At 42.3% G+C, this 17032-nt stretch overlaps 1 long non-coding RNA gene across 1 annotated transcript in view; it reads left to right on the forward strand.

Moving 5' to 3' along the window:
- The window catches only part of LOC129047825 (uncharacterized), a 169524-nt gene that overhangs the window by 126776 nt on the left and 25716 nt on the right, over positions 1-17032 (forward strand). The window contains exon 8 of the long non-coding RNA XR_010136501.1: positions 8637-10698. This is a non-coding gene — a long non-coding RNA (uncharacterized LOC129047825). The remainder of the gene's footprint in view (positions 1-8636; positions 10699-17032) is intronic.

Raw genomic sequence — 17032 nt, forward strand, 5'->3', positions numbered from 1 at the left:
AACCTGAGTGACAAGAGCGAAACTCTGTCTAAAAAAAAAAAAAAAAAAAAAAAAAAAAGGTTATGGGAACCCAGCTTAAGGAGCATGTTTCCTAGGAAAAACAGGTATCAGCTTGGAAAGATGATTATGAATTATGGAAGTAAATGAGGTGAGGGAAGGATACACCTTACCAAGGGAATGTTACACATAAAGGCATAAGGTGGGAGTTGTTAAGGAAACACATGCAATACAGGGTGGGTCAAGCAGAGGATAGATAGTAGTTGAAGATTAAATTTATGCCTAGTGTCCCATCATTGGAATGCTAAGCTTGTGGGAGTTATTTATATCCTCCCTACTGCTCAAGGTCATTGCCAAGGTCTGATTTTTCACACACAAAAATTTGCAACCTCCAGCATAAATGGGTTAAAGAGCTGGGCAGGGATGAGATTATGGAGAGTGTTTAGTGCCAGCTTTAGAGGTATTGAACTTTAGTCGCTGGTGCATACATGAGGCATTTAAACAAAGAGGAACCTGATTACCTCTTTCAGGAGCTCACAAATTTGGAAGTGGCATCTTAGCTACCAGTTGCATTACCCCCTTACTCATCTTTCCTTCTGTCCACTCCTCCTTTATAACTTGGTTCCTCTTATATGCTCTGGCCTTTGAAAATTTATTCAAAAACCTTATTATATCTTAATATAAAGTTTTTCAACCATCAATATCCAGTAGAACCATTTAGAACATCTGCAGTTAACTCATTCATCTGTAGGTTAACTCATGGCCTACAACATTGTGGTCTACTATGGCGGGCCCTGTGTCACTTTTGCCTTTGGTTGGTTATGCCTTTGGTTGACTTAGGGTTGGTCAGCTACTGGACAAAAAAACAACACTGGAAGCTCAGTCACTTAAGGCATTTGCTCCCTTCCATTGTGGTCTAATGTGGGTCAGGGCAGATGTGTGTGGAGGGGTGGGATGGCTGTGCTCTGCTTAGTCATTCATGGTCCCAGGTTCCCCTAGGTCTTCCATTCACATTTCATTGGATGGAACTCAGTCTCAAGGCCAAACCTCATCTAGGGGAGGCTGGGAATATGGGCACAGAAGATGAACCCAGGGAGAAAAGGAAATGGGATTTGGTGAACACACAACTACAGTATATATGCATATGACTAAAATTATAGTTTCACTTTTATGGGAGGCATCAGCAAAACCACAAGTCAGGCTTTCTGATTTGGGGACATCCCATTCCCACAAATATTTTATCACTTATGAAACTTATCTAATCCAGTTTGGATATAGAGTCTGGCTTATTTGCCCAGATTTTCTATTTCTGCTTCTTATCCAGAATTTATTTTCCATTTTTGTCCCCATTTGGTAAAGCTCTTATAAAGATGTTTATAATTTCTACTTTCACTCTGATGTTGAAGTGATGATTGTGAATCAACCTTCAAGTTGTAAATGCAAAATTGAATATTCTATCAAAATAGTTCTCTCTGTTAATTTAGAGACATCTTAAATAGAAGGTAAATCAGAAGCTCGTGAAAGGCTGAAAACAGTAAGACAGTGTGTTCAGACTACATTTATAATAGAGGAAACTGCTAAAAATTATTTTCAATTTGATGTGATTTATCTGTATAAAAGTGTGACTCTATTGTGCCTTTTGCCCTAATCTTTATATAGAATAACATTTGCTGTTTTTACCGTGTCCTCCACCAAACCAATCAGTCTGTCATATAAGTCATATATTTTGTTTTGTTCTGTCACCTCCACACCTGCCTTATTTAATTCCTTGCAATCAGGAATGTGCTAGGGAGAATATAATTAGCACTGCCAACAGACTAGCCATGAAATTGCATCTCTGTGGAAGAAGAAAGAGATGCTGCTGGGTAAGGAAATAGATTTTAGTTTAAAATTACACAGGAACAATTGGAAACCCAAAGGATAGGAATTGTTGAAATACAAAATATGCTTTGGTGATATCATTTGACAATTAATAGGTCTTTTCGGGTTTTTCCCTTCATCCCTTCTTCCCCCAGCCTCCCTCTTCCCTGCCCAGCAGTCTATGAGAGTCAGAGAGAGAAAGGCATTATGCTGTCTCTTTACCACCAGGATAATGTTCCTGATAGAAAGCAGGTTGCTCACTCCTATTCGACCTTCAGATAACTTCAATGACACTGCCTTGAGAAGGGCTTCCCTGAGCAATGAGGCTAGGCTTGAAAGAGTTCCCTCAGTTTGCTTCCTTAGCATTCAGACTCCCTGTCTAATACTAATGATACTTTATCCATCAGTAAAGTATTGTAATCCTGGTATCTAGCATAATTCCCAGCACATGGTTGACACTCAGCCAATATCTGAATGAATGAAAGAATGCATACTATTTGTAAATAGGAGAAGCTTTAGAAACAGGCATACGCGAGTTTCTACTTTGGCTCTGCTGGTTCCTAGGTCCATGTTTGTGGGCAATTTATTCATTCCTTTCATGATCCAATCACTATAGCTGCAAAATAAAGATGGTGGTCCTAATTGTAGGGTTGGTCTGAGGATTAAGTGAGACAATGTATATGCAGCCCTAGAAGAATTCTTATCACACAAATGTAAATTAAATGTTAGTTCTGTGATCTGTGGGAAAACTTGGAGGGTTCAGAGCAGGGGAGTGTTGGAGCAAAAGCTGTGATTTATGAGAGATGAACCTGATGAAAAGGTGCAGAAGAGATGAGAAAGGTAGTGAAGGAACTGCTGTGTTATCCTTAGTATAAGGTAATGAGGGCAGGGAGCAACTAATATCGTGGTTGGAGTATGTAGACCTAGATACCATCTCTGGGTGGGGCAGTTCATTTTGTTAAACTGGCATTCATATGCCATTTAAGTGGCATATGAATGTGCTAACCCCTCACTGAGCCCCCTTACTAAACTGTTGGCTATCTTGTCAACAGGTACTGATTCAGCTTAGTCAGGCTCATAACCAAATGAGGAACAGTTACTCAATAAGACCCCTTCATAAATGGGGTTTATTTTAAAGACATCCTGCAATTTACTACAATTGAAACAGGAAGGCTGTGAGGATCCAAGGCAGTTGCTTCATCTCTGTTGACTGTCACTACTTCACAGTCAGAGTGTGTCTACTTCTTTCTGTGTATTTACTCTTTTATGTTTTGCTGATTAATTTCCAAACTGCTCTAGCTCAAATCCCACAGGATAGCTATCTGTCTTAGTTACCATCACTCCATTTAGAGTTTGCTTTATGCTAGACCAACTCATGAGTCCTCAGCCTGGCTGGGAATGAACTTGGGGGCTCTTCTTGTCACTTACAAAGCCACTAGGGTAAACTAGAAAGAGACATTGGGAATGATAAGATACCATGACTGCTATGCTCAGGACAGAGCAGTTGTGAGGACAACATAAGTTTGTTACTGCTGTTAGAAAAACTTGTCCCATATGTTGGCTTAATTAAACATGGGCCTACTCTGATGGCAGCAACTCAGTGACATAAGCAGGATAAAGAATATGGTTTCCAGAGCATCTGAAAGAAGAGGTAAATATGAGGTCATCAGAGAGTGTGCCTCACAAAAATGTATTTAATAATTCAAGAAATAGTTATTGGTGTCTTCTCTGTTCACAGTTCCAAGCACTTTACTAGGTACTGAAAATACAGTGATGAACAGGAGAGGGTCTCTGCCCTTGTTTAGCTTACACTGTCATGAAGAGAGGCAATTAAAAGGTAAGCAAATAAATATGTGATTTCATATCAGGTAGAGATAGGCCTTATTATGGAGACAAATATAATAGCATGAGGGGTGGGTAGGTATAGTAGATTACCAGTCCCATTTACTCTTTCACATGGACACAAAGATAGAGTGTATTTGTCAACTTCCCTTGCAGTTCAGTGTGGCCATTTGACTGAGTTCTGGCCAATAAAATGTGAAAAGAAGTGACGTGCCACTTGCAGGCATGGACCATAACAATTTTTAATTTATGGTCCTTCATACTTTTTTCTATTTTGGTTGACTTGGAGGGAGACCACTCCTGGGACAGCTGTGGGCACTGTATTAAAAGAAGTGGAGCCACAGGATCCTTGAATCACTGGATGGAGGAATACTTCCCAGCTCGAAATGCCTATATAGAATGGTCACGTGAGTGAGAAATTAACTGTGTTAAACCAGTGGTTCTCAAAATTGGGTCCCTAGACTAGCAGCATCGGCATCACCTGGGGTTTTAGTCTGTTTGTGATGCTATGACAAAATATCTGAGACTGGGTAATTTATAAATAATAGAAATGTATTTCTCATAGTTCTGGGGACTGGGAAGTCCAAGATCAGAGCAAAGCAGATTTGGTATCTAGTGAAGGCTGTTTTCTGCTTCCAAGATGGCACTTTGAACACTGTGTCCCCACATGGCAAAAGGGACAAAAGGGGAAAAGGAGTCTAGCTAGTTCCTGCTGGTCCTTCTATAAGGTCACTAATCTCATTAATGAGAGTGGAGCCCTCATGGCCTATTCACCTCGTAAAGTAAAGGCTCCACCTACTAATACTTGGTATGGTTTGGCTGTGTCTCCACCCAAATTTCATCTTGAATTGTAACTCCCACAATTTCCATGTGTTGTGGGAAGAACCCTGTGGAAGGTGGTTGAATTATGGGAGTGGGTCTTTCCTGCATTGTCCTCATGATAGTGAATAAGTCTCATGAGATCTGGTGGTTTTAAAAACAGGAGTTTCCCTGCACAGTCTCTCTTGTCTTGTCTGCCACCAAGTGAGACGTGCTTTTCACCTTCCACCATGATTGTGAGGTCTCCCCAGCCACATGGAACTGTAAGTTCAATAAACCTCTTTCTTTTGTAAATTGCCCAGCCTCCAGTATGTCTTTATCAGCAGCATGAAAATGGACTAATACAACACTGTTGCAGTGGGGATTGTTTTAACTGGAGGTGACACAAACATTCAAGCCATAGCACCTGGGAACTTGCCACAAATGGATATTCATGGGCCCCACCCTAGATATACTGAATCTTGGAGGGGTGGAGTCCAGCAATCTGTGTTTTAAAAAGTCCTCAAAATGATCCGGATGCACCCGAAAGTTTAGGACTGTTTTAAGTCACTGAGATTCTAGAGTTTGTTCATGACATCAGCAAGCATTAGCTTAACCAATATACAGAGTAATTTGGATGGTAGGAGTGAAGTTAGCAGTTTGAAATGGAGTGGTCATGTCCTTCTCAGGAAGGACACGTAATTAAGAGGGAGGGAGGAAGCCATATGAAGACGTAGAAGAAGATCATTTTAAGCACTGGAAAGCTATTGCAATGAACTGGAGAGAACAAGTCTGGTATTTTTGCAGAACAAACAGGAGTGCCCTGTGGTCAGAGTAGAATGTTTATGGGAAAAGCGTAGGAGATGAGATCAGAGAGGACAGCAGGAACCACATCACATGGTGTAAGGGGCCGTGAGTAAGGCTTTAGATGCTCTTCTAAGTACAATGTGATTTATTTATTCAGCAATTTTTTTCTTCTTAAAATTGTAAAATGCACATAACATAAAAGTTACTATTTTAACTGTTTGTAAGTGTATAATTTAGTGGCATTAAGTACATTCACAATGTTGTGCAACCATCACCATTAACCCATTTTGAGAACTTTTTCATCATCTCAAACAGAAACTCTGTACCTACTAAACAGCTCCCATTACCCCTTCCCCTTCACGCCCCTGTCTCCTGGTAACCCCTATTCTAATTTCTGCCTCTATGAATTTGCCTATTTTAGGCATCTCACATAAATATACAATATTTATCCTTGTGTGTCAAGCTTATTTAACTTAGTATAACATTTTCAAGGTCCATCCATGTTGCGCATGTGTCAGAATTTCCTTCTTTTTAAAGGCTGAATAATATCCCATTGTATATATTATATGCCACATTTTGCTTATCCGTTCATCTGTGATGCACACTTGGGTTGTTTCTCACTTCTGGCAATTGTCAATAATGCCACTGTGAACATTGGTGTCCGAGGATGAGTGTGTATGTGAGTTCCTACTCTCAATTCTTTTGAATCAACACACTTTTTGAGTGCCCTCGTGCTGTGTACTGAGAATGAGGAGAAGCATAGGATCTGTTCTGGTCAAGGTACTCATTCCAGGGAGGGAGAAGATATGTGAAAATCAGCTGCAATGTATGGGAGTGCTAGAGGTATGCTCATATAGGAGGATAACTAGAGGGTGTCAGGGAAGGCTTCCTGGAAGCAGCAGTGCTGAGCTCCATCTGAAAGAACAAGTAGGAATTAGGTGAAGAGAGGGAGTGGCATTTTAGGGAGATCGATGGTAGAGCATCAAAGCAAAGAGGCATGAGTGTGTAACTCCTCTGGAGAAGCTCAAGCTGGCAGAGGAGAGATGAAGAATGGGTAAGGAGGGAGTAGGAGAGAGTGGTGAGTGATAGGGCCACAGAAATAAGCAAGGGCCTGGCTGCGGAGGATTTGACAAGAGATGTTGAGGAGCCTGACACTAATCCCTTAGGGCAGTGGTTCTTAATCTTGACTGCACTTGAGAAGTGCTCAGCAGCTTTCAAAAAACACCAGTGCCAAGCCTGAGTTCCACCCCCATAGATTCTGGTTTAATTGGTCTGGGTTGGGGCCAGGACATTGGCATTTTTTTAAATTTCCCCAGGTAATTCCAGTGTGCAGCCAGGGTTGAGAAGTACTGCCTCAGGCAATGGGGAAGCTTTCGGAGGGTTTTAAGCAAGGGAGTAACAAGATCAGATTCTTTCTTAACCACTTGCACATATTTCAATGTAAAGTGAATTTTATAGCTGAGGAGGCCTCCTTGGGGAAAGAGGCCCTTTTCTATTCTCTGAGAATCATTTTCTTTTCCCTATAAAATGAAGATACTACCTACATACTTCAAGGGCTGCCATAGGATTACACAACATTGCATTTTGTCCCTACCAGGGGTAGATGGAGAGCACATTTTTTTCCTGGGCAAAGCTGACAGTACAGAGAAAACGTAGCCAGGGTCCTTTATTCTCAAGATTCTGAGACCCACTCTAGGGGTAGCCCTGGAAGGCAGCATTGCTCCCCGCTCCACCATCCCAGAAAGACAAAAGCAGCCTTCCATTTGTGTGGCTAAGTCTCCCTCAGGCAGAGAGCCACTGGGGGTCTGAGCTTCTCTGGTCTTGGCACTCTGCTGGGATCGCGTCAGAGTCTCATTTCCTTAACAGGAGACTTCCTGATGAGCAGGATGAATTTACAGTGTATTTGACCGGAATGAAAAGTAAAAGCTGATGCAGCTGTGCGTGATAACGATGAGGGGGATGAGGGAGAGTGAGGCGGCACCTGCCTGCTGACTTCATCACAGGCTCCATGCTGTGGCAGCAGTTGTGTAGTGTTTGCTTGTTTCCATCTCTATCCGGAGCAAAAATCCTATAGCAGAGCCACTCACCCAACTCCCTTCCCTCCCCTTCCCAGGAGGGAGGTGTGTGACTGGGTTCAAAACACAAATAGTAAGAACCCTGATTCTGATTTGCATCTTTTCTTTCTTAGGGCACAGCAGCCCTTAATTTTTTTGGGGAGTGGGGATGTTGTTTCCTCTGCCTTTACTATTCCTTGAGGGCTTGAACCGTGCCCTTAGTCATTTTGTACTTTGAGTACATTAGGTGGACCAAAAAAAAAAAAAAAAAAAAAAAGCGTTCAATTGACAAAGGATGTTGGAACTGATTGTGCTAGAAAGTAGGGGAATGAAGATGACTTGGGTGGCCTTGGGACTTGGAGAGAAGTGAGGTTTGGGGGAGGTCTCCACATCTCTCTCCTAGTGCAAGTTAATTTTAAGATCTGGCAACTGCTGTATGTTCGTGATCATTACAGGTTCAAGTTGTCCCCAGAGTAGTGAAATTCCAAGCCTCTCCTACTCCACTGACAGTAGTACCAAGTTTAACATGAGAGTACCTGGGATGGGACATCCAGAAACAACAGCGTGTTTGGCAGGGTACACCAAGATCTTGCATATCCTTGATGCTTTTTGCATCAAGATATAGAAAAATCAATGCAATGTTTTAGGTTTTATGTGCTCTTTGAGGTCACACATAAAATCTAAAACAGCATTGATTTATCTACACTTCTGCTCTCTCTCATTTAAGTGGATAGATAAGTAGTTGATGGTAATTTTGGGGGATCCTAAATCCAATGGCCTAAATGTTAAAGTGTGTAATGTTTCTCTTCTCTCTAGATGGTAAACCTCACCTTGTTAGCTAGATTTATTTTTAGGCTTTATACTCTCTTTTCACAATAAGCTGGTTCTTTCATTATTTAAAAATAGCATCGTGGGGTTAATAGTGCATTCAGGGTAAGCATGTCAGCCTGTGGCTGTCTATGGGGCTGTCCTGGAGCCATGGCCCAACAGGGGGCCCTATGATTCCTAACCTCAGTAACAGGGCCTGGCCATGCATGCATGCTCAGATGATGGGCCATCTGTGCCCTGCCTTGAGCCAACGCATAAAGTACCTCACTTGCGAATTAAAGGTAAGGAAGCCTTAGGCTTCCTAGGTCATTATGAATGTGGAAACCAGCCTCTTTTAAGAGGAACTAAAAGAAAGGACCCTACTGAAAATATGCCAGACATATTTTATAAATTACTTCTTTGAACTCTTACTAACCTTGTGAGACAGGATTTTTTATCCCTGTTTTACAGATGGAGAAATTGAAGCTCCAGATGGCTAAGCAATCTACCCAAGATCACACAGCTAGATTGGTGGCATCTAAAATTCGAACCCAGTCCTGATGTGCTGAACTTCGCATCTGGATTTCTCGAAATGTTAAGGATCGATATGCTGGGCTGGTAATTCCTTATTGTGGAGGGCTTCTTTGTGTATCGTAGATGTCTAGCAGTATCCCTGGCTTCTATTCTACATTGTAGTAGCACCCCTACTCCTATATGACAACCAAAAATGTCTCCAGATAGTCAGTTGTCTCCTGATGGGCAACATCACCCCGCTCCCAGTTGATCACTATTGCCCTATGTTAACATATATGTTTTCTCATTTAATTCTCACAACAACCCTATACACCGGGTGCCATTATCATCCCCATTTTGCAGATGAAGAAATGAAACCCAGAGAAATTGTGAGTTGATGAGGGTCACAAAGCTTATAAATAGCTCTCATTTTTTCCAGGGTATAAAGTGGTAGAACTAGTAAAGGTGATGAGAGGCTGAATATTTCAGTGGTTGATACCAGGCAAGTGCAACACCGAAGTCTTGATTTTATTGCTGCTTTATTAGGCATTTGAAAAATTTAGTGCTCATGACACTAACAACCAGGAGTAGGCTGTTAAAATTCAAATTCTTGCTAGAATCAAATTCAGTAGATCTGTGGTGGGCACAGAAATGTGTATTATAAAACATAGCTACACTGATTGGCAGTGCTGTTGTCCAGGGAACCTAAGCGTGAAACATGAAACATTGTGCCTTGCTGTGTTTGAAGTGACCCTAAAAGAAAATTTCAGGAGAAAGAATGGAGATGATAGGCGGAAAGGAGAGAGTTTGGCATGAGACCTGATGGGCAACTACTTGAACAATTCAGTTTAACTGGCACACAAAGAGGGCACCGAATATGCATTATACCAAGTGACCTACAATGCTTGGATGAGGGGTCTACTCTAGACCTTGGGATGATGCATCCAGTGCCTTCAAATCACTACTCACTCTTGGCTAGTGTTGAATCCCAAGGCTGAGTGGGCTGCCTCCTTTGGAAGCTTAGTGCATCCTGAGGTTCTAAAAATGGTTACAGTGAAACAAAAACAGCTGTGTCAATTTCTAATTTCCGCTCTATTCAGATTCACACTCTGCCTCCTCTCCTCTCTTAGAGGCAGTGGGACACGGGCACACACGTGCACTCATTCCACCTCCTTTCCTCCCTCAGGCATGGAGGGACATGAGTGTGCACACAAGCAGGCACACACAGACACACATGCGCGCACTCTGCTGCCTCTCTCTCACTTACTTGAGTTCATTTCCCCATGGAGAGGGAATGTTTCTAGTTTCCCAAAAGGAATGGCAAACAAGAGAAGCCACAAGAGCCCAGACTACAATAAAATGCTACAATATGCTTTCAAGCTGGAGCGACTAAAAAGCTGGGAAGAGAAAGCGGCAGTATAATGTCTATTTTTATCTTCAACTATAATCTACCCACTTGTAGTTTCATAGCTGTCAGGAGGCAGAAAAGGACATGTAATCAGCCTACCGTTCTCTGCTCACATCCTACACCTGTGTGGCATGAATGTGGGTGTGTGTGCACATACACAGATACTTTAACACACTGTCAGAGGGTTCGATTGAACTCACACCTGAAGCCAGATTTTTTTTAGAAGTTGTCCCTTTGTTCATTATTTCTTGGCCATTTTCTGGGTCCCGAAGGATAATCGTTAGCCTTGGATGACCAGAAGGAGCAGCTATGCCCCTATTAGTCTTTTTCAGCCTTGGCCACGCTGGGTTATGGGGATTCCTAACCTGCTGAACACTACGCACTAGTTTGGTGATTATCTGTCTCCTTGAGAGAAGGCAAGTATGGCCCAATGGAAATAGCACAGCCTTGGAGTCGGGACACCTGAGCATCTTGCCTCATTCTGCCATGTACAAACTCTGTGACCTCCAGCAAGTTCCTTTACCTCTCTGAACCTCAGTGTCCTCATCTGCAGAGGGACGACAACCCCTATTTGATGATTGTTGAGAGAATTCAAGATAATGTATGCAAACAGTAAGTGTTATATGGTAGGGGCTAAAGAAATGCTGACTACTAACTGTTATTTTTGTTATTGCTGTTTTATCTGCATTATTATTTTATTAATAGTAGTCAGAGAAGTAGTAGAGGTAGTTTGGGGTTTGATTTCTACATCTGTTCTATATTCTTTGTTCTGTTTCAATTGTTACTCTCCTATATTGGTGGTGTGAGGTATCACATAAGGTTCCTACATCATCATCATAAGCAAGGCAGAGGAAGGACCTGCTTTGGGTGTAAGGCTTAGCTTTTGAAAAACGTCTGGGATGCCCTAGTCTCCTTTAACATGCTGGCAGATAGAGGACTTAAAATCTTAATGGAGAAGCTCAGTCCCTTGAAAGTTCCTTCTATCAGAAGCTTCCTTTTTAGCTGTTTCAGTGACATCTCTGCATATATCTGGGAATTGAGAGTAAGTTTGGTGATAATTCTTCAGAAAGTCAAGCACCTGGAGTCATACAGGTCTCCATTCAAGGGCTGTACCTGCCTTTTATTAACCACATGAACTTGTGTATTTTGTTGAACCTTTGAAGGACTCAAATTTTCTCATCTGTAAAACAATACGTTTACAGTGATATGGTGAGGTTCAAAGTGTGAAAACACTATAAACCCTAGAGGATCAGATAACTGTTAACATGCTACTGTTATCGTAAAATATTGCAGGAGGATGATCTGGCCTTTACAAGTTTTGAAGTCTCAAGAAACACAGTAATTCCTGTGGGCTCCAAACCAGTTTTTTTGCAAATGAAGTATTATTTTTGAGCATAGGTCTCCCTCTGTGCATTACCCCCAGCCTGCGTGCGGACCCTGAGCTACACACCACACAGTCATGCCTTTGTCTGGAAGCTCATTAATGCAGCAACAACTTCAACAGAAGAGCAGCTGTGTGGTGGTGTCTGGCTCACTGAGAGGGACACACAGGTCCTGCTGCTGCTATTAAGCATTTGCAAGGTGACAGATTGCCTCAATGACGTGTCCATGTGCTTCCTCATTATAATGCCTCAGGTCTAGAAAAAAAGCCTGGACCCACCAAAAAGCTTTCACAGATTGGAAAGTGCACAGTTTGGGGGTGTTTAGCACTTCAGCACATGCTCTGTGACTGTGCATTCAAGGCAACGTGTCACAAGAAATTAGTCTGCAGCAGGCCACATATGTCAGCCAGCCGGTGGAAGCATTTGCCCAACACCCAGGCAAGGGACTCAGAAGAAAAGGCTGCTCACCTTAAATCGCCCTCTCAGTTAGCACATTGGCGAGATCATCCAGAATCCTCTGCTCAGGTCCAATATTGCTGTGGAGAAGCATGAGCTTGGACAAAGGGAGAAGTAACCAGGAGGTGCTAAGGAAAAAAAAAAAAAGACATCTCATGCCATTTACTTTGCATCAGGCAGAGAGAGATTTGTGTTGCACACATTATCACATAATATAACAATCCTGCCAAGTGAGCACTATTAATATCTGAATTTCCAGATGGGAAGATGGAAGCTAGCAGAGGCCATGTGTCTTGAAAGCCATCTAACTAGGGAGTCCCCCAAAGATCTCTTAAAATCTAAAGTCTACCGACACTCCTTCCCTTCCATTGAGCATGTGCCTGAAATGTGATGAGGTTGAGTTTCTTTGTGACAGACTTACCTGCACTTGTACATTCAACTATCATCTTCTTCAAAGAAGAAACTGTGGCAGGTGCTATTCCACAACCCATGTTTATGTTCAAGCTTTGTTGGATTCCTGTTTGAGAATTTCCTTCTGAGGCAGGTGGTGTCACATTCATTTGAAGTCAGTCAATAATGGTGAGTTATTGCCTCTTGCAGGTAGGTTTACAAGGGATAAAGAGAATGATTAGGACTGCATTGTTAAAGTCTGTGCAGGAGATGACTGAAAGTCAGGGACAGTAGTGGTGGAGGCAAGGGCAGATGTGAGAGAATTGAAAAGACACAGTGACTAACTTGCTATGGGAGAAACATTTGCAGCTTGGGAGACTGTATCTATGGTAGTGCAGTTTTCTAACTAAATATAGGAGGAAGAGGAATGATTTTCTGGAAAAATTGGTGGTGGGAGGGAGGGGGCAGATAGGGAAGGAAATGGGCAGAATGTGCTCCCTGTAAGACTTACGCGTTGGTTTGGAAGTTAGGAGAGAGTTCCAAACTGTTGCTAAAGAGTTGGGAGTTTCTGATAAATGAATGACCAAGGAAACCATGGGAGGAGATATGAGGGAGAAGGTGGAAAAATGAAGAGGGAAGAACACTGAAGCTTAATGATGGTTAAAGGGTGTATGAGGAAAGGGACTGATGTTAGTAATCTTCAAGTAGCAACGCCTCTGTTTCAAGCATATCTTTGAAGATAGCCAGTTTTAAATCGACTGAACATTTGTGAGAGCAGGGAGACAAACATAGTCATGTGGCTTAGGCCAGTCACCTTGTCCAGGCTTGGTCTTATGAAAATGGTCAAAGCAGGTAGAGTGATGCTAAGTGAAAAAATCAGATGTTTGCCAGCCACTGTGTACACACAGACACTCCCATGGGGCACCCTTCAGCCACAGAGTAAGATTATTTGGGCCTGACTGGCGGAACTCTGCTTTGAAGGGTAAATTTGGGAGAGAAAAATTCAAGCAAATATTCAACCCTTCTTTTCCTACTAATGGGATCTCCATTCTCTGGGATTCTGTGTAATCTGCAAGTTCCTGAAGAGCCACGAAGTGTGGAAGGAAGTAACAGTGTGGTATAGGGCAAGAAGGGCAAGAAGAAAACACTAGCTTATTACAGTCAGTCCCCTCTTAAGACTTCATGCCTAAAACAACAATTCAGGTTTTTTCTCCTGCTTAATTGACTCTCTTTTCCTTAGAGGGGCATGCCATGGGCCTAAACTATATGAATTATATGTGTTAAACAGAAGGCAGTGTCAGGAAAAGCAAAGGAGAAGACATGGGAGAAGACAAAGGCAGGCTAGACTCTGAAACAGTTGTTCATACTGTGGCAAATCACTTCAGTTCTCTGGGCTTTAGCTTCCTCAATGTCAAATGAAGGCCTTGATGTGGAATCTTAAGTTTGCCCCCACTCAGATATCAGAGAATATCTGTGATGTACAAGTGAACATGCAAACCCATTTATACATGTATTTCACGAATAACAGTTCCCAGTAATCTGAGAGTACTTCAATAAGGCCAAAATAAGCCCATGGTTTCTTTGATAGCTGGGTCACAGGGGCTCTAACCTCCATCTGTTTTCTTCCCTAAATTTCACTGCAGTCCTCAGGATTGCAATGCTAGTACAGAGGTGTCCTCCTCTTTGCTCATTTGCTGCCTCCTCCAGGAGAATTAAAAGCCTGATGCAGCCCTCAAAGGGGCATCTGCTTAAGTAATGGTGTCTGATAAGATTCATGCTGGAACCTTGGAAGTCTCAAAGAGATTGAGATTGGCCAGACCTCATGCTCCTGCTTTCACAGTGCCTTGCTTGATTCTCTGAAGACCTCAGTGTAAGCCTCCATTCTCATAACGTTACATTAAAACCTAAGCTCCTTACTATGGTCTGTAAGTCCTAAATGACTGGGCCTCTGCCCACCAGCCCAGGTTCCTAGTGCTCTCCTTCCTGGTTGCTAAGCTCCAGCCACAGTACCTTTCTTATCGTTGCTCAAATACACTTAACCCCACTTCTCCCTCAGGCTTCTCTCCGCATCTGACCCTATTGTACCTCCAGCATCTCTCTCTTTCTTTCTTTCTTTTTTTTTTAATTATACTTTAAGTTTTAGGGTACATGTGCACAACGTACAGGTTTGTTACATATGTATACATGTGCCATGCTGGTGTGCTGCACCCATTAACTCGTCATTTAACATTAGGTATATCTCCTAATTCTATCCCTCCCCCCTCCCCCTATCCCACAACAGGCCCCACTGTGTGATGTTCCCCTTCCTGTGTCCATGTGTTCTCATTGTTCAATTCCTACCTATGAGTGAGAACATGCGGTGTTTGGTTTTTTGTCCTTGCGATAGTTTGCTGAAAATGATGGTTTCTGACTTCATCCATGTGCCTACAAAGGACATGAGCTCATCATTTTTTATAGCTGCATAGTATTCCACGGTGTATATGTGCCACATTTTCGTAATCCAGTCTATCATTGTTGGACATTTAGGTTGGTTTCAAGTCTTTGCTATTTTGAATAGTGCTGCAATAAACATACGTGTGCATGTGTCTTTATAGCAGCATGATTTATAATCCTTTGGGTGTATACCCAGTAATGGGATGGCTGGGTCAAATGGTATTTCTAGTCCTAGATCCCTGAGGAATCACCACACTGTCTTCCACAATGGTTGAACTAGTTTACAGTCCCACCAACAGTGTAAAAGTGTTCCTATTTCTCCACATCCTCTCCAGCACCTGTTGTTTCCTGACTTTTTAATGATCACCATTCTAATTGGTATGAGATGGTATCTCATTGTGGTTTTGATTTGCATTTCTCTGATGGCCAGTGATGATGGGCATTTTTTCATGTGTCTTTTGGCTGCATAAATGTCTTCTTTACTGGTACCAAAACATAGATATAGACCAATGGAACACAACAGAGCCCTCAGAAATAATGCCACATATCTGCAACTATCTGATCTTTGACAAACCTGACAAAAAGAAGAAATGGGGAAAGGATTCCCTATTTAATAAATGGTGCTGGGAAAACTGGCTAGCCGTATGTAGAAAGCAGAAACTGAATCCCTTCCTTACACCTTATACAACAATTAATTCAAGATGGATTAAAGACTTAAATGTTAGACCTAAAACCATAAAAATCCTTTAAGAAAACCTAGGCAATACCATTCAGGACATAGGCATGGGCAAGGACTTCATGTCTAAAACACCAAAAGCAATGGCAACAAAAGCCAAAATTGACAAATGGGATCTAATTAAACTAAAGAGCTTCTGCACAGCAAAAGAAACTACCATCAGAGTGAACAAGCAACCTACAGAATGGGAGAAAATTTTTGCAATCTACTCATCTGACAAAGGGCTAATATCCAGAATCTACAATGAACTCCAACAAATTTACAAGAAAAAAACAAACAACCCCATCAACAAGTGGGTGAAGGATATGAACAGACACTTCTCTCTCTTTCCTTCTTTTTCTTTCTTTCTTTCTCTTTCTTTTCTTTCCTTCCTTCCTTCCTTTCTTCCTTCCTCCCTTTCCTTTCCTTTCCTTTGTTTCTCCTTTGTTTCTTTCTTTCCTTTTTCTTTTCTCTTTCTTCCTTTCTTTCTTTCTCTTTCTTTCTTTCTTTCTCTTCCTTTCTTTCTTTCTTTCTTTCTTTCTTTCTTTCTTTCTTTCTTTCCCTTCCTTCCTTCCTTCCTTCCTTCCTTCCTTCCTTCCTTCCTTCCTTCCTTCCTTCCTTCCTTCCTTCCTTCCTTCCTTCCTTCCTTCCTTCCTTCCTTCCTTCCTTCCTTCCTTCCTTCCTTCCTTCCTTCCTTCCTTCCTTCCTTCCTTCCTTCCTTCCTTCCTTCCTTCCTTCCTTCCTTCCTTCCTTCCTTCCTTCCTTCCTTCCTTCCTTCCTTCCTTCCTTCCTTCCTTCCTTCCTTCCTTCCTTCCTTCCTTCCTTCCTTCCTTCCTTCCTTCCTTCCTTCCTTCCTTCCTTCCTTCCTTCCTTCCTTCCTTCCTTCCTTCCTTCCTTCCTTCCTTCCTTCCTTCCTTCCTTCCTTCCTTCCTTCCTTCCTTCCTTCCTTCCTTCCTTCCTTCCTTCCTTCCTTCCTTCCTTCCTTCCTTCCTTCCTTCCTTCCCTCCTCTTTCTCTTTCTTTGTCTTTATTTTCTTTCTTTCCCAGGCTGGATTGCAGTAGTGTGACATAGCTCACTGCACCCTCTAACTCTCAGGCTCAAACAATCCTCTCACGTCAGCCCCTCAAGTAGCTGGGACTACAGGTGTGGGCTATCATACCTGGCTAATTTTTGTAATTTTTTTTTTTTTTTTTGTAGAGATGGGGTTTTGCCATGTCACTGAGGCTGGTATCCAACTCATGAGCTCAAGTGATCCACCCGCCTTGGCATCTCAAAATCCTGGGATTACAGGCATGAGGCACTGCACTCGAACCAGCATCATTTTCTATCCCTGTCCCCTTCATGCTGTCTACTTCAGCCACCCTGGCCTCCTTGCTGTTCTCTGAGCCTGCCAACCATACACCCACCTCAGGGCCTTTTCACTTCCTGTTTCCTCTGTGTGGGGTAACATTTACTCTTGTCTGATATCACATGGTAGCTTCTTCACTTCTTTTAGGTCTCTACTTAAGTATCACTTCCTCAGAGAAGCCTTCACAGGATACCCCATATATAATAAAATATGAAATACCAA

This window comes from Pongo abelii, chromosome 13, assembly GCF_028885655.2.
Source record: "Pongo abelii isolate AG06213 chromosome 13, NHGRI_mPonAbe1-v2.0_pri, whole genome shotgun sequence".
Classification (NCBI taxonomy): Eukaryota; Metazoa; Chordata; class Mammalia; order Primates; family Hominidae; genus Pongo; species Pongo abelii.